Below are 19909 nucleotides of genomic sequence, written 5' to 3' on the forward strand. Positions count from 1 at the left end.
TGTTAGGTAGTGTTCTCATTTCATTCTTTTACATGTAGCTCTCCAGTTTTCTCAGCACCACTTATTGAAGAGGCTGTCTTTTCTCCATTGTATATTCTTGCCTCCTTTATCAAAGATAAGGTGACCATATGTGTGTGGGTTTATCTCTGGGCTTTCTATCATGTTCCATTGATCTATATTTCTGTTTCTGTGCCAGCACCATACTGTCCTGATTACTGTAGCTTTGTGGTAGAGTCTGAAGTCAGGGAGCCTGATTCCTCCAGCTCCGTTTTTCTTTCTCAAGATTGCTTTGGCTATTCGGGGTCTTTTGTCTTTCCATACAAATTGTGAAATTTGTTGTTCTAGTTCTGTGAAAAATGCCTCTGGTAGTTTGATAGGGATTGCATTGAATCTGTAGATTGCTTTGGGTGGTAGAGTTATTTTCAAAATGTTGATTCTTCCAATCCAAGAACATGGTATATCTCTCCATCTATTTATATCATCTTTAATTTCTTTCATCAGTGTCATAATTTTCTGCATACAGATGTTTTGTCTCCTTAGGTAAGTTTATTCCTAGATATTTTATTCTTTTTGTTGCAGTGGTAAATGGGAATGTTTTCTTAATTTCACTTTCAGATTTTCCATCATTATTGTATAGGAATGCAAGAGATTTCTGTGCATTAATTTTGTATCCTGTGACTTTACCAAATTCATTGATTAGCTCTAGTAGTTTTCTGGTAGCATCTTTAGGATTCTCTATGTATAGTATCATGTCATCTGCAAACAGTGACAGCTTTACTTCTTCTTTTCTGATTTGGATTCCTTTTATTTCTTTTTTCTTTGATTGCTGTGGCTAGGACTTCCAAAACTATGTTGAATAATAGTGGTGAGAGTGGGCAACCTTGTCTTGTTCCTCAATTAGTGGAAATGATTTCAGTTTTTCACCATTGAGAACGATGTTGGCTGTGGGTTTGTCATATATGGTCTTTATTATGTTGAGGTAAGTTCCCTCTAGGCCTACTTTCTGGAGGGTTTTTATCATAAATTGGTGTTGAATTTTGTCAAAAGCTTTCTCTGCATCTATTGAGATGATCATATGGTTTTTCTCCTTCAATTTGCTAATATGGTGTATCACGTTGATTGACTTACGTATATTGAAGAATCCTTGCATTCCTGGGATAAACTCCACTTGATCATAGTGTATGATGCTTTTAATGTGCTGTTGGATTCTGTTTGCTAGTATTTTGTTGAGGATTTTTGCATCTATGCTCATCAGTGATATTGGCCTGTAGTTTTCTTTCTTTGTGACATCTTTGTCTGGTTTTGGTATCAGGGTGATGGTGGCCTCGTAGAATGAGTTTGGGAGTGTTCCTCCCTCTGCTATATTTTGGAAGAGTTTGAGAATGATAGGTGTTAGCTCTTCTCTAAATGTTTGATAGAATTGACCTGTGATGCCATGTGGTCCTGGGCTTTTGTTTGTTGGAAGATTTTTAATCACAGTTTCAATTTTAGTGCTTCTGATTGGTCTGTTCATATTTTGTATTCCTTCCTGGTTCAGTCTCAGAAGGTTGTGCATTTCTAAGAATTTGTCTATTTCTTCCAAGTTGTCCATTTTATTGGCATAGAGTTGCTTGTAGTAATCTCTCATGATCTTTTGTATTTCTGCAGTGTCAGTTGTTACTTCTCCTTTTTCATTTCTAATTCTATTGATTTCAGTCTTCTCCCTTTTTTTCTTAATAAGTCTGGCTAATGGTTTATCAATTTTGTTTATCTTCTCAAAGAACCACCTTTTAGTTTTTTGTTTTTTTTTTTAAATCCAGGTACTTGTCTTTTTTTTTTTTTTAAATTATTTATTTATTTATTTATGGCTGTGTTGGGTCTTTGTTTCTGTGCGAGGGCCTTCTCTAGCTGCAGCAAGCGGGGTCCACTCTTCATCGCGGTGCACGGGCCTCTCACTATCGTGGCCTCTCCCGTTGCGGAGCACAGGCTCCAGACGCGCAGGCTCAGCAATTGTGGCTCACAGGCCCAGCCGCTCTGCGGCACGTGGTATCTTCCCAGGCCAGGGCTCAAACCCGTGTCCCCTGCATTGGCAGGCAGACTCTCAACCACTGTGCCACCAGGGAAGGCCCCCACCTTTTAGTTTTATTGATCTTTGCTATCAGTTCCTTCATTTCTTTTTCATTTATTTCTGATCTGGTCTTTATGATTTCTTTCCTTCTGCTAACTTTGGGGTTTTTTGTTTTTCTTTCTCTGATTGCTTTAGATGTAAGGTTAGATTGTTTATTTCAGATGTTTCTTGTTTCTTAAGGTAGGATTGTATTGCTATAATCTTCCCTCTTAGAACTGCTTTTGCTGCATCCCATAGGTTTTGGGTCGTCATGTTTTCATTGTCATTTGCTTCTAGGTATTTTTTGATTTCCTCTTTGATTTCTTCAGTGATCTCTTGGTTATTAAGTAGTGTGGTGTTTAGCCTCCATATGTTTGTATTTATTACAGATTTTTTCCTGTAATTGATATCTAGTCTCATAGCATTGTGGTGAGAAAAGATACTTGATACGATTTCAATTTTCTTAAATTTACCAAGGCTTGATTTGTGACCCAAGATATGATCTATCCTGGAGAATGTTCCATGAGCACTTGAGAAGAATATGTATTCTTTGTTTTTGGATGGAATGTCCTATAAATATCAATTAAGTCCATCTTGTTTAATGTATCATTTAAAGCTTGTGTTTCCTTATTTATTTTCATTTTGGATGGTCTGTCCAGTGGTGAAAGTGGGGTGCCGAATTCCCCTACTATGATTGTGTTACTGTCGATTTCCCCTTTTATGGCTGTTAGTATTTGCCTTATGTATTTACGTGCTCCTATGTTGGGTGCATATATATTTACAATTGTTATATCTTCTTCTTGGATTGATCCCTTGATCATTTTGTAGTGTCCTTCTTTGTCTCTTGTAATAGTCTTTATTTTAAAGTCTATTTTGTCTGATATGAGAATTGCTACTCCAGCTTTCTTTTGATTTCCATTTGCATGGAATATCTTTTTCCATCCCCTCACTTTCAGTCTGTATGTGTCCCTAGGTCTGAAGTGGGTCTCTTGTAGACAGCATATATACGGGTCTTGTTTTTGTATCCATTCAGCCAATCTATGTCTTTTGTTGGAGAATTTAATCCATTTACATTTAAGGTAATTATCCATATGTATGTTCCTATGACCATTTTCTTAATTGTTTAGGGTTTTTTATTGTAGGTGTTTTCCTTCTCTTGTGTTTCCTGCCTAGAGAAGTTCCTTTAGCATTTGTTTTAGAGCTGGTTTGGTGGTGCTGAATTCTCTTAGCTTTTGCTTGTCTGTAAAGCTTTTAATTTCTCTGTCAAATCTGAATGAGATCCTTGCTGGTTAGAGTAATCTTGGTTTTAGGTTTTTCTCCTTCATCACTTTAAATATGTCCTGCCACTCCCTTCTGGCTTGCAGAATTTCTGCTGAAAGTTCAGCTGTTAACCTTATGGGGATTCCCTTATGTGTTATTTGTTGTTTTTCCCTTGCTGCTTTTAATATTTGTTCTTTGTATTTAATTTTTGATAGTTTCATTAATATGTGTCTTGGTGTGTTTCTCCTTTTATTTATCCTGTATGGGACTCTCTGTGCTTCCTGGACTTGATTAACTATTTCCTTTCCCATATTAGGGAAGTTTTCAACTATAATCTCTTCAAATATTTTCTCAGACCCTTTCTTTTTCTCTTCTTTTTCTGGGACCCCTATAATTCAAATGTTGGTGCATTAATGTTGTCCCAGAGGTCTCTGAGACTGTCCTCAATTCTCTTCATTCTTTTTTCTTTATTCTGCTCTGCAGTAGTTATTTCCACTATTTTATCTTCCAGGTCACTTATCCGTTCTTCTGCCTCAGTTATTCTGCTATTGATCTCTTCTAGAGAATTTTTAATTTCATTTGTTGTGTTGTTCATCACTGTTTGTTTGCTCTTTAGTTCTTCTAGGTCCTTGTTAAATGTTTCTTGTATTTTCTGCATTCTATTTTCAAGATTTTGGATCATCTTTATTATTATTATTCTGAATTGTTTTTCAGGTAGACTGCCTATTTCCTCTTCATTTGTTAGGTCTGGTGGGTTTTTGCCTTGCTCCTTCATCTGCTGTGTGTTTCTGTGTCTTCTCATTTTGCTTAACTTACTGTGTTTGGGGTCTCCTTTTCGTAGGCTGCAGGTTCGTAGTTCCTGTGTTTTTGGTGTCTGTCCCCAGTGGCTAAGGTTGGTTCAGTGCGTTGTGTAGCCTTCCTGGTGGAGGGGACTCTTGCCTGTGTTCTGGTGGATGAGGCTAGATCTTATGTTTCTGTTGGGCAGGTCCACGTCTGGTGGTGTGTTTTGGGGTGTATGTGGCCTTATTATGATTTTAGGTAGCCTCTGGGCTAATGGATGGGGTTGTGTTTCTGTCTTGCTAGTTGTTTGGCATAGGGTGTCCAGTACTGTAGCTTGCTGGACGTTGAGTGGAGCTGGGTCTTGGTGTTTAGATGGCGATCTCTGGGAGATTTTTGCCGTTTGATATTACGTGGAGCTGTGAGGTCTCTTGTGGACCAGTGTCCTGAACTTGGCTCTCCCACCTCAGTGGCACAGCCCTGATGCCTGTCTGGAGCACCAAGAGCCTGTCCTCCACACAGAAAAAGAGAAAAAGGGAAAAAAATATATGTATCATTGCTCCCAAAGGCCACCTCCTCAATTTGGGATGATTCGTTGTCCTTTCAGGTATTCCACAGATGCAGGGTACATCAGTTTGATTGTGGAGCTTTAATCCGCTGCTTCTGAGGCTGCTGGGAGAAATTTCCCTTTCTCTTCTTTGTTTGCTCAGCTCCCGGGGTTCAGCTTTGGATTTGGACCCGCCTCTGCATGTAGGTCGCCTGAGGGCGTCTGTTCTTCGCTCAGACAGGACGGGGTTAAAGGAGCAGCTGATTGGGGGCTCTGGCTGATTCAGGCGGGGGGAGGGAGGGGTACGGATGCGGGGCGAGCCTGCGGCGGCAGAGGCCGGCGTGACGTTGCAGCAGCCTGAGGCGTGCCATGCGTACTCCGGGGGAAGTTGTTCCTGGATCACGGGAGCCTGGTAGTGGCGGGCTGCACAGGCTCCCGGGAGGGACGGTGTGGATAGTGACCTGTGCTTGCACACAGGCTTCTCGGTGGCTGCAGCAGCAGCCTTAGCGTCTCATGCCTGTCTCTGGGGTCCACGCTGATAACCACGGCTCGCGCCCATCTCTGGAGCTCCTTTAAATGGCGCTGTTAATCCCCTCTCCTCGCGCACCAGGAAACAAAGTGGCAAGAAAAAGTCTCTTGCCTCTTCAGCAGCTGCAGACTTTTTCCCGGGCTCCCTCCCGGCCAGCTGTGGTGCGCTAACCCCTTCAGGCTGTGTTCACGCAGCCAACCCCAGTCCTCTCCCTGCGATCCGACCAAGGCCCGAGCCTCAGCTCCCAGCCCCCGCCCGCCCCGGCGGGTGAGCAGACAAGACTCTCGGGCTGGTGAGTGCTGCTCGGCACCGATCCTCTGTGCGGGAATCTCTCCGCTTTGCCCTCCGCACCCCTGTGGCTGCGCTCTCCTCCGTGGCTCTGAAGCTTCCCCTCCCCACCATCCCCCGTCTCCGCCAGTGAAGGGCTTCCTAGTGTGTGGAAACCTTTCCTCCTTCACAGCTCCCTCCCTCTGGTGCAGGCCCCGTCCATATTCTTTTGTCTCTGTTTTTTCTTTTTTCTTTTGCCCTACCCAGGTACGTGGGGAGTTTCTTGCCTTTTGGGAGGTCTGAGGTCTTCTGCCAGCGTTCAGTAGGTGTTCTGTAGGAGCAGGAGTTGTTCCACATGTAGATGTATTTCTGATGTATTTGTGGGGAGGAAGGTGATCTCCGCGTCTTACTCTTCCGCCATCTTGAAGCTCCTGTCGACTTTGTATTATTTAAATTAACAGAAAATCTTAGGAGGCTTCATGTATTCTTTTAAAATTTTTCATAATATTCCAAAGTCAATGTTCCAAAAAGTTAGTCTTCCTACAATCAAGGTGAAAACCAAATCTAGCTATTCTGGATTTTTACCTGGTTTCTCCCAAACAGTAGTTTACTAGATTTCTGACCATCATAAATTTAGCTGTATAAACTCCCAAAATAATCTCACAAAACTCAACATATGGACAATATGTGATACCCACCATATGAAAATGTGAGATGTAGGGTATATTATGATATGTAAGCAATTATTATTTAATTAAGATTGAACATTTCCCAATGACTCACATCAGTGTCATTCATTAGTCCCTGTTCCCGCTCCCACAGATGATCAGGAAGGTCAGGAGATCACATATTAGTCAATAAAATTCTTCAGATCATAAATTTAATTTTGTCTGATTCACAAAGTTTCAATGCTCAAGGGATTTTGACAAACGCTTGATTGCCAGTTCTTGACTACAGTAAAAGGAGATGATGCTTTAAAGTATTTCTTTATTCTGTTATCTTAGGTAGGTCTTAAAGTCTGGAGATAAAAGCAAATTTGTTTTAAAATTTGACACATAAAAATGGAATCACTGGAATCCTTCTATATCATGACTCAGCAGTAGAATATAAATCAGTATAAGTTGACTAATTAGGCTTAAGTTTTTGCTGTGACTCCAAGCTGCTCATAAAATATCCACTTCCTCTTATTACTGGGCACCCAGAAATACATTTCTCTGACTGTGGTACAGTTGGATGAGACCATGTGACTGTGTTTTTGCTAATAAAATAGAATTACATGTGGCATTTCCAGACCAGGACGTTATGAAGCAAGTGGCCACTCTGCATTTTCTTCTTCGGCTGGCGGCATGCAGGAAACACGAGGGTCATGGGGATACCAGAGTCATGAATGTCCTTTTAGCACCTTGTAGCAGCAAGCTGACCCCCAATCATATATGTTAATATTCATGGATAAATGGTCAAGCATAAAAATTCTAGTATGTTTGAGCCATTACATATTTTGGGATCTATTTATGGCTGACATCCTTTCATCACAAACCAAGTGTATGTTAGTAAGTATAGCAATAATTAATGCAAGCCACTTTAATAATTGAAGTTAAAGGGATTTTATTTATCCACAGATTCCTAGAGTTATTAGTTTAGGCCCTACTTTTAAGCTTTGCATCAACACCAGGGATAAAATAATAAATAATTCTTGGTACCACCTGGTAGAAAATCATATTTGACTCCCTGAATACTCCCTGAATAAGTATAACGTCCGTGTTTATATTTGGAATGCACAATACATGGTAAGCTTTTATATTTTCAATCAACAGCAGGATATTTATTGTACTATTTATGTTGACAAAACTAAGTGTTACAAATTGTTTTTATTTCTGACTCTTAACTCACCAGTCTAGAAAATAAGTCTGGATTGAAATATATAGAACTGGATGGATGGCAGGAGGAAGAAAATCCAGAGTTCAACTTTGTGCTGTAGGAACAAAGAGTATTCTATGTAAATATTTTACTTGAAAACAAAACATAATATAATATAGTGAAAATACCATGTATTGAATGAAATATGAAATATTTAGCAATAGTAGCTTTTAAACATTTCTGGTTTTAGTATAAATGGTGAAACCGCTTTGAAAAACTTTTTCAATTTCTCATATATTTTAACATATACCTATTCTAACTCTACTTTTCTACTCCTAAATATATATCTAAAAACATACTTAAGTCCGTAAAGCATTTTGTACAAGAACATTTATAACAGTTTTATTCTTCATACCCAAACCAATAAAATGTCCACATATTTTTCAGCAGGGAAGTAAATGAATTGTGATATATCAGTATAGTGCAGTACTACATAGCATTCATGATAAACAAACTTCTGATACAAGTGACAGTGCAAATATGTCCCCAAAATATATTGAGTGGAATAAGGTAGAAACAAAGGAATGCAAAGTTTGTGGATTCGTTAACATGTAGCCTGAGAACTGAACAAATAAATTTATATTAAATGAGTACGAAAAAGATTACCTCTGTGAGGGGGACATTGACTAAGAAAAGGCATGAGGAAACTACCTAGGAGTATGGAAATGCTCATTATCTTGATTTAATTGGAGGTCACCTAAGCATATGAATATAAACAAAGTAAAAACATTTAATTAAAAATCATAATTAAAATATTTTTGAATACATGGTAACACCTCTTTGGTTAAAATAGTTAAGTCTCAGATTCATTTTCTCACTCATTTATTCTCTCAATAGACATTAAATATTTATTAAGGATTTACTATGTACCAACCAAACTCAATGGTGGGAATTTTTTTAAAAATTTTTTATTTTTCAAAACATTTACTGGAGTATAGTTGATTTATAATGTTGTGTTAGTTTTGGGTGTACAGCAAAGTGAATCTGTTGTACAAATACATATATCCACTCTTTTTTAGATTCTTTTCCCATATAGGACATTACAGAGTACTGAGTAGAGTTCCCCGTGCTATACAGTATATTATCTATTTTATATATAGAGAGAGAGAGATAACTAATAACTGTATATGTCAGTCCCAATGGTGGGAATTTGAAGTGAGTAAGATATTAACTCTGCCTTCAAGAATCTCCCAGTCTAGTAAAGAAAATGAACACAAGAATCCATAATATATGATTAAATCCTTTCTGTATCAATAGTTATTTAATTGCATGTTGTATATTGTATATGAGATATATGATTATTGCGGGAATGCAATGGAAAAAGCAAGGAAGCATACCTAAAAGATTGCATCTTCAGTCTTACATTAATGTAATTACCACTACATAAAATGCCTCCCCCCACCCAAATCACAAATAAGAGAAAGCAATTTGGCTAAGCAATCATGTGCGTATTAGTTCGGTTCCCTTAGTCCTAACCGGTAGACTCAAAATTAACCCCATTTCATTCTAACTCCAGCCACCAGGAAAAGATGGGTTACTATAGAATGGCAGTTAATGAAATCCCTTTTTTAGATGTATAATCCCAAATTCTTCATTGGAAAGACTAAAATGACATATAGGAAAAAAATTCCAAACCGAGTTAGAACCTGAAAATTTAAGAGAAACTTGCAAAGAAAAGTATCTAAAAATTTGGCATAACTTTTATACCTTGAGAATATTTTCCTTCCTGGGAAAAAGAAGGAAGGTTTCTTTCTTGCCATTGTATTCCTTCCTTCCAGTCTGGAACATAAGGCCCATCTTGAAATTGTCTTCTTCCCTACCCACTGCTAAAAGCACCCAGATAGTCTATTCCCCTCTTGTTAAAGTGGACTTCTTCCATAGATTTTGCTTTCATTTAGTTATTTTCAACTCCAATAGAAGTTCCCTCATACTGAGTTACAGTGAAAGCTGTCTGGGTGCAAGCTGGGATCTTTCATGGGTCCTTTCCAGCCTACCTATGATTAATGTGTAATATTTTCAGTTTCTTTTTCAGAGAGTAGTTTTAATGCTATATTGTTCTGAAATAAAATAAGAATATGTTGTTTATGCAAACTATAAGCTCCCTATCCTTAATTACAGCATCAGTAACTTCCATGAAAAGTCATTGAGCTTAGAGTTCTAGCAGAGTAAGGGTTAGGCTGTATTTTGAAATTTCTTACTTAAAAGTCCAAAGCGTTAAATTGCATGGTTATAAACTCACAGCTCAAATAAAAAATCAAGTCATGCAAGGAGAATACTATTCCTGTAAAAAAGTCACATAAATAGGGAAAAGCTGAATCGAGGGGAAAGCTTGACAAATATGTAAATATGCTAACAAGAGCTATTTTCTTACCAAAGCCAGATTGGTGCCTCCTGTCCTTATAAAACAAATCATATTACCGCCTGGAAATCTCAAGCTTTGTAAAAACGTGTGGATAAAGAAAGAATGATCTAGGCAAATGCACATGATGTAACATATGCTGAATTTTACCTAGTGATAAAAATTGAAAAATGTAAAATCAAACAACAATGGGTTTGAAAGAGTCTTTAGAAACAGTGCCAAGTAGGTTCTGTTTGTATTACCATCGCCAGATGAACCAAGAACACCAGATTCAGCACAAACCGCTGCTCATTCTCCCACCAGAAACATTCAGAGGCATACACATCTACAACTGGCCAGGAAACAATCCATGTAAAGGAGTGCATGAGTGATGGAGCTTATACACAGCGCCAAGAAAGGACTAATCTCTCAAGCTGTTCTTTCAGAAGAAGATGTGATTAGCACATTACGCTGTGGGTGGGGATGGGGAAGTGGATCACAATTCTAGTCACTGGATCCTGTCTTTAGGACCTTACTGTGGGAATAAAGCCCTCAGCCTCAGGTGTTTGTTTTATACCTCTTTTTTTTTTTTTTTTTAATTGAAGTATAGTTGATTTACAGTGCTGTGTTAGTTTCTGGTGTACAGCAAAGTGATTCAGCCATATATATGTACCACATCTACTTTAACCGTTCATATGTTGATGGACACTTAGATTGCTTCCATGTCTTGGGTTTTACCTCTTTCTTAAAGAGAAAGCACTCAGTTTTCACCCACCATCCACATATGCAGGCTGATCTCCTGGCTTTGGGTGGGAGGTGGTGTCATTTTTTAAAACAATTTTTAATAAATTCATTTATTTACTTATTTATTTATGGCTGAGTTGGGTCTTTGTTGCTGCACGTGGGCTTTCTCTAGTTGCGGAGAGCGGGGGCTACTCTTCGTTGCCGTGCGCAGGGTTCTCATTGTGGTGGCTTCTCTTGTTGTGGAGCACGGACTCTAGGCAAGCGAGCTTCAGTAGTTGGGGCTTGCAGGCTCTAGAGCACAGGCTCAATAGTTACGGCGCACAGGCTTGGTTGATCCGTGGCATGTGGGATCTTCCCGAACCAGGGCTCGAGCCTGTCTCCGCTGCGTTGGTAGGCAGATTCTTAATCACTGCACCACCAGGGAAGCCCGAAGGGTGGTGTCATTTTAATAGGTATGAGTGCATTCATGGGAGGGTTTGCGTGAGGTATTGCGGGGGGGTTGTTTTTCCGTTTGTTGCCTGCTTCTCTAGAACTGAAGAAAGTTGTTCCAATGAGTTTTCAATGTCTTTTTCTTAATACAAAAGAAAAAACAGGTAATATCTCACTGGAGTAGAATTGATTCTAGACATTTGAGGGCTTTCTTTCAAATTAAATACTTTGTTTATCCTGGGAAAGCTTCTATCATTTGGCAGCATGGAATAAAGTGATAGGCCCTGGGACGGAAGTGAGGTCTCCAGGAATTCTCTCATCTTTTCCAATCTTATCTAGACAAAGTGCTTCCTTTTATTTCAGCAGTCTCAGAGAAGGAATAGATGGAAGTGCCCATTTGGCCTTTTCAAATAAACATACAACATAATATAACTCATAAATATAAAAAGCAAAGTTTGTGTCCTTGCCAGTAACCTTATCATTGTTATCAAATGTTACCTTATCAAATTACCATTAAAGCAAAATCTTTCACTGAGGTATCATATCTCCTCCATTTATTTTCTTGTCTCAGGAGCCTTTCTATACTCTCTTCCTTCAACTCTCTGCCGAAAGATTTCACTTCCAAAGAAAACATAAATTTATATTGCAGCAGTGAAATGCTGCTGTAATGCAGGCTGTCATTTTGTCATGATAGGCCAACGTTCTTCTTATAATGTGTTAGTAAAACTGAACATCAAATAGTTACTTTTCCTGTGTGCAGTTCAGTAGAAATTATAAACTCTTTCACTTACTTTTACTATAAGGATTACCTGTATTTCTTCAGTATTCCTTATATGGTGTTTAGTCTTTCATTATTTTAATATTTTCTCTTTACAGTTTTAGATGTTTTCTCCTGTGAAAGCAGGAGTTTCCTGATAAGCTACAGATTCATCCCTATTTATCTTCTCTTATACTTAATAAATAGACAATATTTTAAAATAGTTTAAAATTAAACATGAACAGTAATCACTCTGACTTCTCAGGATGTATGTTCATGTTCAAAATCTATTCTTTTTTTTAATCATGTAACTATTTCAAACAGAGAGGTTATTTTCATGGAAGTAGCCAGATGTTTCATTGGTCCCATATACTGAATTTTGATATAACAGGACAATATAATTGGTGACAGTTCCAAATCAGTGTGCATAACTATCATACATTAAGTAGGGACGGTACCAGATTTATAGACTTAGTTAGATTTTTTTTGTAAGAAATTCCCCCATGGGTGAGAGAATCATTATATAACAGCTAATTTCTGATGAAACACCAATAAACACTCAAATCTATAACTTAAATCATTGATCTCATCAAAGCACTCATACCATTCCCAATTTAACTGTTGATTTTTGCATGAATTGATGTGTATATTATTTTGCTTTTTTTTCCCCTGGATGAGTAGAAAATTCATTACTTCTAAATTTTTAAATTATAGCATTGTATACTACAGTTCACCCTTAGAATCGCTTGTCATTGACCCTGCCAATCTATAAGTAAATTTCTATCCATAAGTAAATTTCCCATTGCCATCCTTTTCCTGTTTATCCAGTACATAGTCAGTAGTCCATAATTATAATTAGCACTCTTTTCCAAAACCCATAGCTCTCTTCCCTTTATTCTTACATTTTCCTAATTTAGCAACACATCTGTTTTCTCCATGTCTTAACCATGCAGTTGAGCACTGATGCGGAAAATTCCACCACTCCAAAAATTGATGATGAGAGTCAGAGTCACAGATGCACATGAAATCAAATGGGCACACAAAAATGTCTGCCCATCCTACTAATAGTAATGTGACTCTCCCAGTTTCAAAGAAGATTGTTTTGCATTTTTTTATATCTAAGTCTCATAGTCACCTTTACTTTCAGCCAATTCTAACCTTGCAAGTTTACTTACGATATAGAAGTCACCAGGTTTAGACTCCCAGATCTTTCTATCAGTGATCCCAAGCTTTCCAAGAGCAATTCCATTCTAGTTAAAACATAAGCCCTTTCATTACTTGAGCACCTCTTTTTACCATATCTCTCTTTCTGCCCTGTGCATTTGGAGGCCAGCAGTTTGCTAGGCACTTTGAATTCAAAGACAAAACACAGTAATTGAGGGGCTGCTAGTGTCAGAATCATACTATAAGCTCTGCAACAGAAGAGACAATAGGCTGGTTGTTGAATGAGTGAATGAATGAAGACTCCCATGATTAATGAAGGCGGGCATGGTAAGAATTTGCAAAGCTGTTGAAGAAATATGATTGTGCTGCTATAATATGAATTGTTAATAGATATCTGTTTACCTTACAGATTACTTATTAATCTTTATTCATTTTTAACAAAAACAAGAGACTTTAATCAATAACATGGTTAATGGAAAATGTTGACATATTTTTGGCTTAATGAGGAGCTACATAAAGAATATACCCATCAGTAAAACCAAGAGCTATCTTTTTTTAATTAAGTATTTACTTTATGTGCATCACTATGCTAAGTGTTTTAGAAGTATTATTAAATTTTTACTCCACTTTGAGTTGGTCACTGTCATTAAAATTAATCATCACACCACCATTTTATAATTGAAATAGTCGATGCTTAGAGGCAGTATGCAGTTTGCCTAGGATTATTCAGGGCCTTCGAATCAGGAGTCCAAATTATTAACGATCATCCTCTTCCTTCCCTAGTAATTCAATTTGAAAAAACCACTTCAATCACATGGAGAGAGAAGTTTGCATTTTTTGTCATGTAGTAAAGACCTACATTCAGATTAGAAAGTATCTAACAATTACTTTTTTTTTTAATGTCAGCAATTGCTATATTCTTAATACATCCAGTGAAAGTTCGTCTTAAATACTGCTTTACTATAAATAATCTACTGTCCTAAGACAAAAAATCCTAAATACAAATGTCTACATTCAGTGTTTTCACATTGGATAGGTTTCATTTTAATCTGCTTCTTTTATCTGTTAAATACCTAGGGATCCATGTCTCAGTCAATACCCATATCTGTTCAAAATAAATTAACCTCCTTTAGGTAGATAGCCTGATAAAAATGATTTAAGTAGCTCAAACAATTTGAGTTCATTTCCCTTTCCGAGTTTGAATCCTTTAAAATAGGTGCATTTTGTATTTTGAAATTGAATTACTGATACCTGTTGACATGGCTGTAAATGAGCAAGTACTAAAGTCAGGAAAATACACCCTAGCTATGTAGGTAGTCACTTTTTTTTTTTTTAACCTAATATTTGTTCCTTAAAGAATCCTAGTGATTTTTTATCCTGTCTTTCCTTACTGTTTTACTACAAATAATTCACAATTTGTAAAGCCATGTTACTAAATGAAATATTGCAGACTAAATCGTATTTAAAGTTGTCCACATTTTGTTTGATGTTTGGACTTGTCTTGAAATGAACTCTCTTCAGAAGTGGAAAATATCTTACAGGTGATAAATTGAGATATCCTGGTTTAGTTAGTTGAAACTATGTTAGATGAACTGTTTCCTGGATTCACCTTCTAAATGAAGAAAATTTAATTGCTTAATGTCAAATTACAAAATAGTAATGGATGCAGATTTTTTTCTCTTTCACAGTAATCTAAAAAAATTTTTAATTGTAAAAATATTAGATGAGTAATATTGAAAGAAAGCTTGTCATGAGTTCAGATATAATTAAAGGGAAATAATTTCTGTCCAGTAATGACTTGCTAATAGATTTGCTCCCATGTGTCTTATTTCTGCTGTTTAACACTGGCTGTCAAGGAAAGAATTGTTAACTTGAAACAAAAGCACAAAAACATGCAGAAATTGTACACATGTACAAATTAAACCTAGGGAATGAATTGAATATTAAAGACTTAATTATGTTAAAGATTAAATTAGCTTTGTGCAATGACTCACAAAATCTATTTTTATATAGATATAGATAGATAATTTGTTTTAATTAAAATTTGCAGTTAAGTTCATTTACTAATTTATTTCCTAAGAAAGTAATTCTCCAGTGAACAGTTGAACTTTGAATGTATTGACTCATATGTCCCAAGCCCTTTCTTATTATAAAAAATAACTATAAATGAACATCATTTTGAACTATAATATGCTTTTTTTTTTTTTTTTTTTTGGCTGTGCTGTGTCTTTGTTGCCGCGCGTGGGCTTTCTCTAGTTGCGGCGAGCTGGGCTACTCTTTGATGAGGTGCGCAGGCTTCTCATTGTGGTGGCTTCTCTTGTTGAAGAGCACAGGCTCTAGAGTGCACGGGCTTCAGTAGTTGTGGCGCACGGGCTTAGTTGCTCCGCAGCCTATAGGATCTTCCTGGACCAGGGATTGAACCCCTGTCCCCTGCATTGGCAGGTGGATTCTTAACCACTGGACCACCAAGGAAGTCCCTATAATATTCTTTCCTACTTAAATCTTGAAGGTTATACTTTAGAACAAACACAAATCTCTGTAAAATCACACTAGGATACATTAAATTAATAACGCTAATAGTTTGTGTCTTAAAATATAGCAATATTTTTGAATCTTTAAGCTATCTAAGGATATGAATGAATATAAACACACATTTATTATAAATAATGATCATAAGTATGTAAGGTTTAGAATTACATGCTTTCTACTGAATTGACTGCCATCACTCACTTGAATTTTGCAGTTGGTTGAGAAATTTTGTTTGAAATAAACTATTTTTGAAGCAAGAAATTTCATTTTTAAAATAACTATATTTACCTTCCTTTACATGTTTTATGAGCAAGATGTGGGTTTCAAGTTTTGTTTTTGGAGGCCACATCTTTGGATGCTCATATCTATATATACATTTTTTTTTCTTCTGTGTAGTCTAGTGAATGGGCAACATAGACAGTGTAACTCTGTGTCCATCCTAAAAGAGAGTTGTTGATTTATCAGTCCGTTTAGTAGATGACTGGGTTAATCTAAATCCTTAGGAATTCTTGAATGAGTTTGTAAACTGGCTTTTTGTAAGAAATGCAAAGTAAATAATTGAGCAAAACCCATTTTAATCTAGAAATAAGTGTTATTGTGTTTATTAAATAATTATTTCTACCAAAAAATGAATCACATACATCCCCCATACCCATTCCCTACTTGCATGAGTTAGTTCTACTGATTTGCTTTCTAAAATCTGTTGAATCTCTCCCTTCCTTTTATTCCCACTGTTATTGCCTTAGTTTATGATGCCATCACAAATGTCGCTGTCCATTGTATTTTGTACTGACTTCTTTCTGTAAATTAGAATCTTCTGTCCTCTATTCCACCTCTATTTCATTCTCCATATCATCTTTGGAACAATCTTTTTAAAACACCATTCTTCATTCTTCCTGAGAGAAAAAAAAGAACAAAAATTTGCCCTGGCTTAAGTTCTTTCACAATTCACCTCCTGCTCCTCAATTTCCATACCTAACCTACAAAAGACCATACTCAATTGTTTGATATTCCCCAAATATACCCCCCCATGTTTTAATGATTTTTCATGTCTTTCCCCTTTTCCAGAAAAGTCCTTCCCCTGCATGCATATAACAAACACTCTGTTAAACTCTTTTTACCTTACATTTCGCTGGAAACCTCCTGCGACTGTTCCCCTAATGGGAGTCTTCTCTGAGCTCCAGCAACCTTTGAGCATACCTCTGCTGTGTTGACTATGATGTGAAAAGAGGATTTTTTGTCTCATGTCTTCATCCCTGTATCTGCAACAAAGTACATGGAAGCTGGAGGGTAATACGTTTTGTTTTTTTTTTTAATTAATTTTTATTTGAGTATAGTTGCTTTACAATGTTGTTTTAGTTTCTTGCTGTACAGCAAAGTGAATCAGTCATACATATACAAATATCCACTCTTTTTTAGAATTCCTGGTAGGTTATAAGTATTGAAAATTATTTGCAGGATGAAAGATTTTAATGAAACTGTGTGTTTACGTATCTTTCTGCTTTATTAATATGAGTTCATTGAGGATTAGTGCCAAATCTCATTCACCATTATCAATAATAAATTTAAAAATAAATGCTGTTCTGTTTTCTCCAATTTAAGTAATATATAATTATTTAAATTAGAAGTAAAAATATTCCATTTTCCCAATCCGGTTTTGCTCACCTTCCCCATCTTTCACTTACTCATCATCAGAAATAATTTCTGTTAGCAGTTGATATATCATTCTGATTTCTTTTCTGACTATTCAAATATTTAAATGCATACATAAACAATGACATTTTATTTATTTAAAAATGATTTTTGTATATGTGTGTGCATATATACAGATGCATATACATGTATGTGTGATTCTGTATCTACACATCTGAAACTTGTCTTTTTATTATTATTATTATTATTATTATTATTATTATTATTATTATTTTATTTAAAGATATGGATACCTTTTTCCACTCTAGTTTATACAGATCTACCTCATATTTTTAGTGACTTCCTAGTATTAGATTATTTGGATATGCCATATTGCACTTGTCCTCATTGACAGTGAGGATCCAATAGCTTTTTCAATCATTTCTTTAAGATTGCTAGGGTTGGAAGTATATTTGTAAGTTATTTTTAAAAACACATTTCAGTGTTAGATAGTATCACTTGGCTTCCAAAATGAAAAATTAAATTATTATTCTTTCGTATATTCTCATATTTTTCTCTCTACCTTCTGTTTATCATGGTGTGTAGTATTTAATTTCATTTGTAGCCATAATCTCTCTGACAATTTAGTTAATTTTTTATTATTTGATATTTAGCCAACACTTCCTTATTCTTTTCTTTTAAAAAATTTACTTATAGGCTTAATTTCATCACTAAGTACATTAGATAAGAACATTCCATGAGTACATTCAAGTTTGAAATGATATCCCCATTATAACAATTTTCTCCAGGCTTGTTACAATACTTATAGATCATACTTTCATCCTCCAGAATTTATCAACATGGTTTAATTGTGTTGGGCCTTTGAATAATGCTCAAGTCTGAGGTAGGTTGTTAGAAAGCTGGATGACTGAAAAATCTTTCTTTATTCAGATGTGTGCTGAGTTCAAATTTCCTATTTTAGTATTTGACCTTTCAATATGAAGATACACTATTTCTTTCATTTCAGTGAAATTTCTTTTCTTTAAATCTCCCCAACAATTTTTTATTTTAGTTTCATATATTGGATGTTTTACTTTGGGAATTACTTTTAAGGCCTTTGCCCTTCATTTATTTTATTTTTTCCCTTAAATGCCTTAATATGTTTGTTTATATTATATGAGTTTATTATGATATCTCTAGTCTTTTCTCTGTATCAGATATTGAATTTTTAGCCATTTCTAATGTGTTCCTGGGCAGTATTGCCAAATCAGCAATTCCAGAAAACTCTAAAAAATGGTAAACTTGGTACCAGATCTCTTGCTTTAGCTCATGCTTTGTTGTTGTTGTTTTTTCTCTTCCCCAGACTGTAAGCAATATAGCTCCTAATTAAAGTATATCAGTGTAAAATCTCACTTTGATTGTCTTTCTTTTTTAAGAACTGCTTTGTGGTATACAGGAAGAGGATAGAAACTTGCCATGCCAGAATTTCTGTTTCTTCATATGGCCACCCATATTCCAGTTGTTTAAAGTACATTGTTTATGGGTTTTTTTGTGGGTTTTTTTTAGGTTATTAAGAAATAGAAAGTATTTGATGAAAGTTTATTCCGCAAAAAGTATTTGGATGTTTTTATATGTTTATCTTATTTTTCACGTGTTTATGTTTAACCATATAGAATATATTTCATGTGTGTGGATTTGTGTATAGGAAAATCCAGAGAATAAAATTTCTAAGATTGCTTAATTAGCCAACTTGTGAACTTCTATGGTGTTTTTTAATAAATTTTATCTTTTAACTAGAAAAGCACATTAAGCACATATAACTCATTCCGTCCCTATTTTTTCAATAGTTATACATGTACTTTGTTCTCCTTATCTTACTATATAGGTTAAAAGAGTGATTTTTAAAAGTACATTCTATGAAGCCCATAGGCAAGAAGGTGATGAGGCTTTAGATTCATGCTCTTGTTAAATCCATAGCAGTTTTATGTATTTGTGATTCACCTATTACATTTCTGCAAACAATTTAATTTGACAAAAGTATTAAGCTACTGAATTGTTCATTTTTCATAAATAAAAATGGATCTAAACAGTAGGTTCACAGCAAGCATTCTCTTTTCCATCTATTTAATTAACATACCTGTCAGGTGTTTCTATGTATTTTTTAAAATCTTATTCTTGTTTTCTTTCTTACAATAATTTTAATATACAATTATTTTTATTTTGGTTCATGAGCTCTTTTAAATGACCTGAACTCAGTTTAAGAAAAAAAAGTACTAAATATTTTTATTACATGTTTATTTATATTAATTTTTAATCAAACACATATAAAATAAACAATTAAGGGTATGCAACTGTCTTCCATTCTGAACATATCCCCTTCATGTTTTCCAAATTCAGATTCCAGATCCTTCCTGCTGTTCAGTTAAAATTTTTTTCTAATATTTTCTGCTTGGAAAACTATATTTTCTGTACTGATTATTAATGGAAAACTTATTTTAGTTATAGTTTAGCTATTTGGCTGTGATTAAGTGAAACTAGTACAATCTCACTCAGTCATATTATCAGATGTGGCTCTTAAAATATGTGGAAACAACTTAGTACATAGTATTATACATAGCTTGAGTTGGTCAAACAACCATTATGAGGATACGTTTAGTGACTTAATTTCAATATTTCAACTCTGAAATGTGTTAGTTTTCAGCAGTAGATACAGTCTGATATTGGTACATTTTTTGACCTAGGTTTTTGGTGTGCTCATTTTGGTGGAATGTTTTCAACATTATGATTTTCTTCGCTTATCCTCTGTAATTTTAGAGAAATAAATTGCCTCAGTAGGTTTTATGAGATAGTTTCAGTCTCTGCATTATTTGAAAGACTTAATGGTTCACAGAAAATCAGAGATACGTTTTATGTCTCTGAATTTAAAATATCTA

Source organism: Balaenoptera acutorostrata, chromosome 6 (assembly GCF_949987535.1).
Source record: "Balaenoptera acutorostrata chromosome 6, mBalAcu1.1, whole genome shotgun sequence".
Classification (NCBI taxonomy): Eukaryota; Metazoa; Chordata; class Mammalia; order Artiodactyla; family Balaenopteridae; genus Balaenoptera; species Balaenoptera acutorostrata.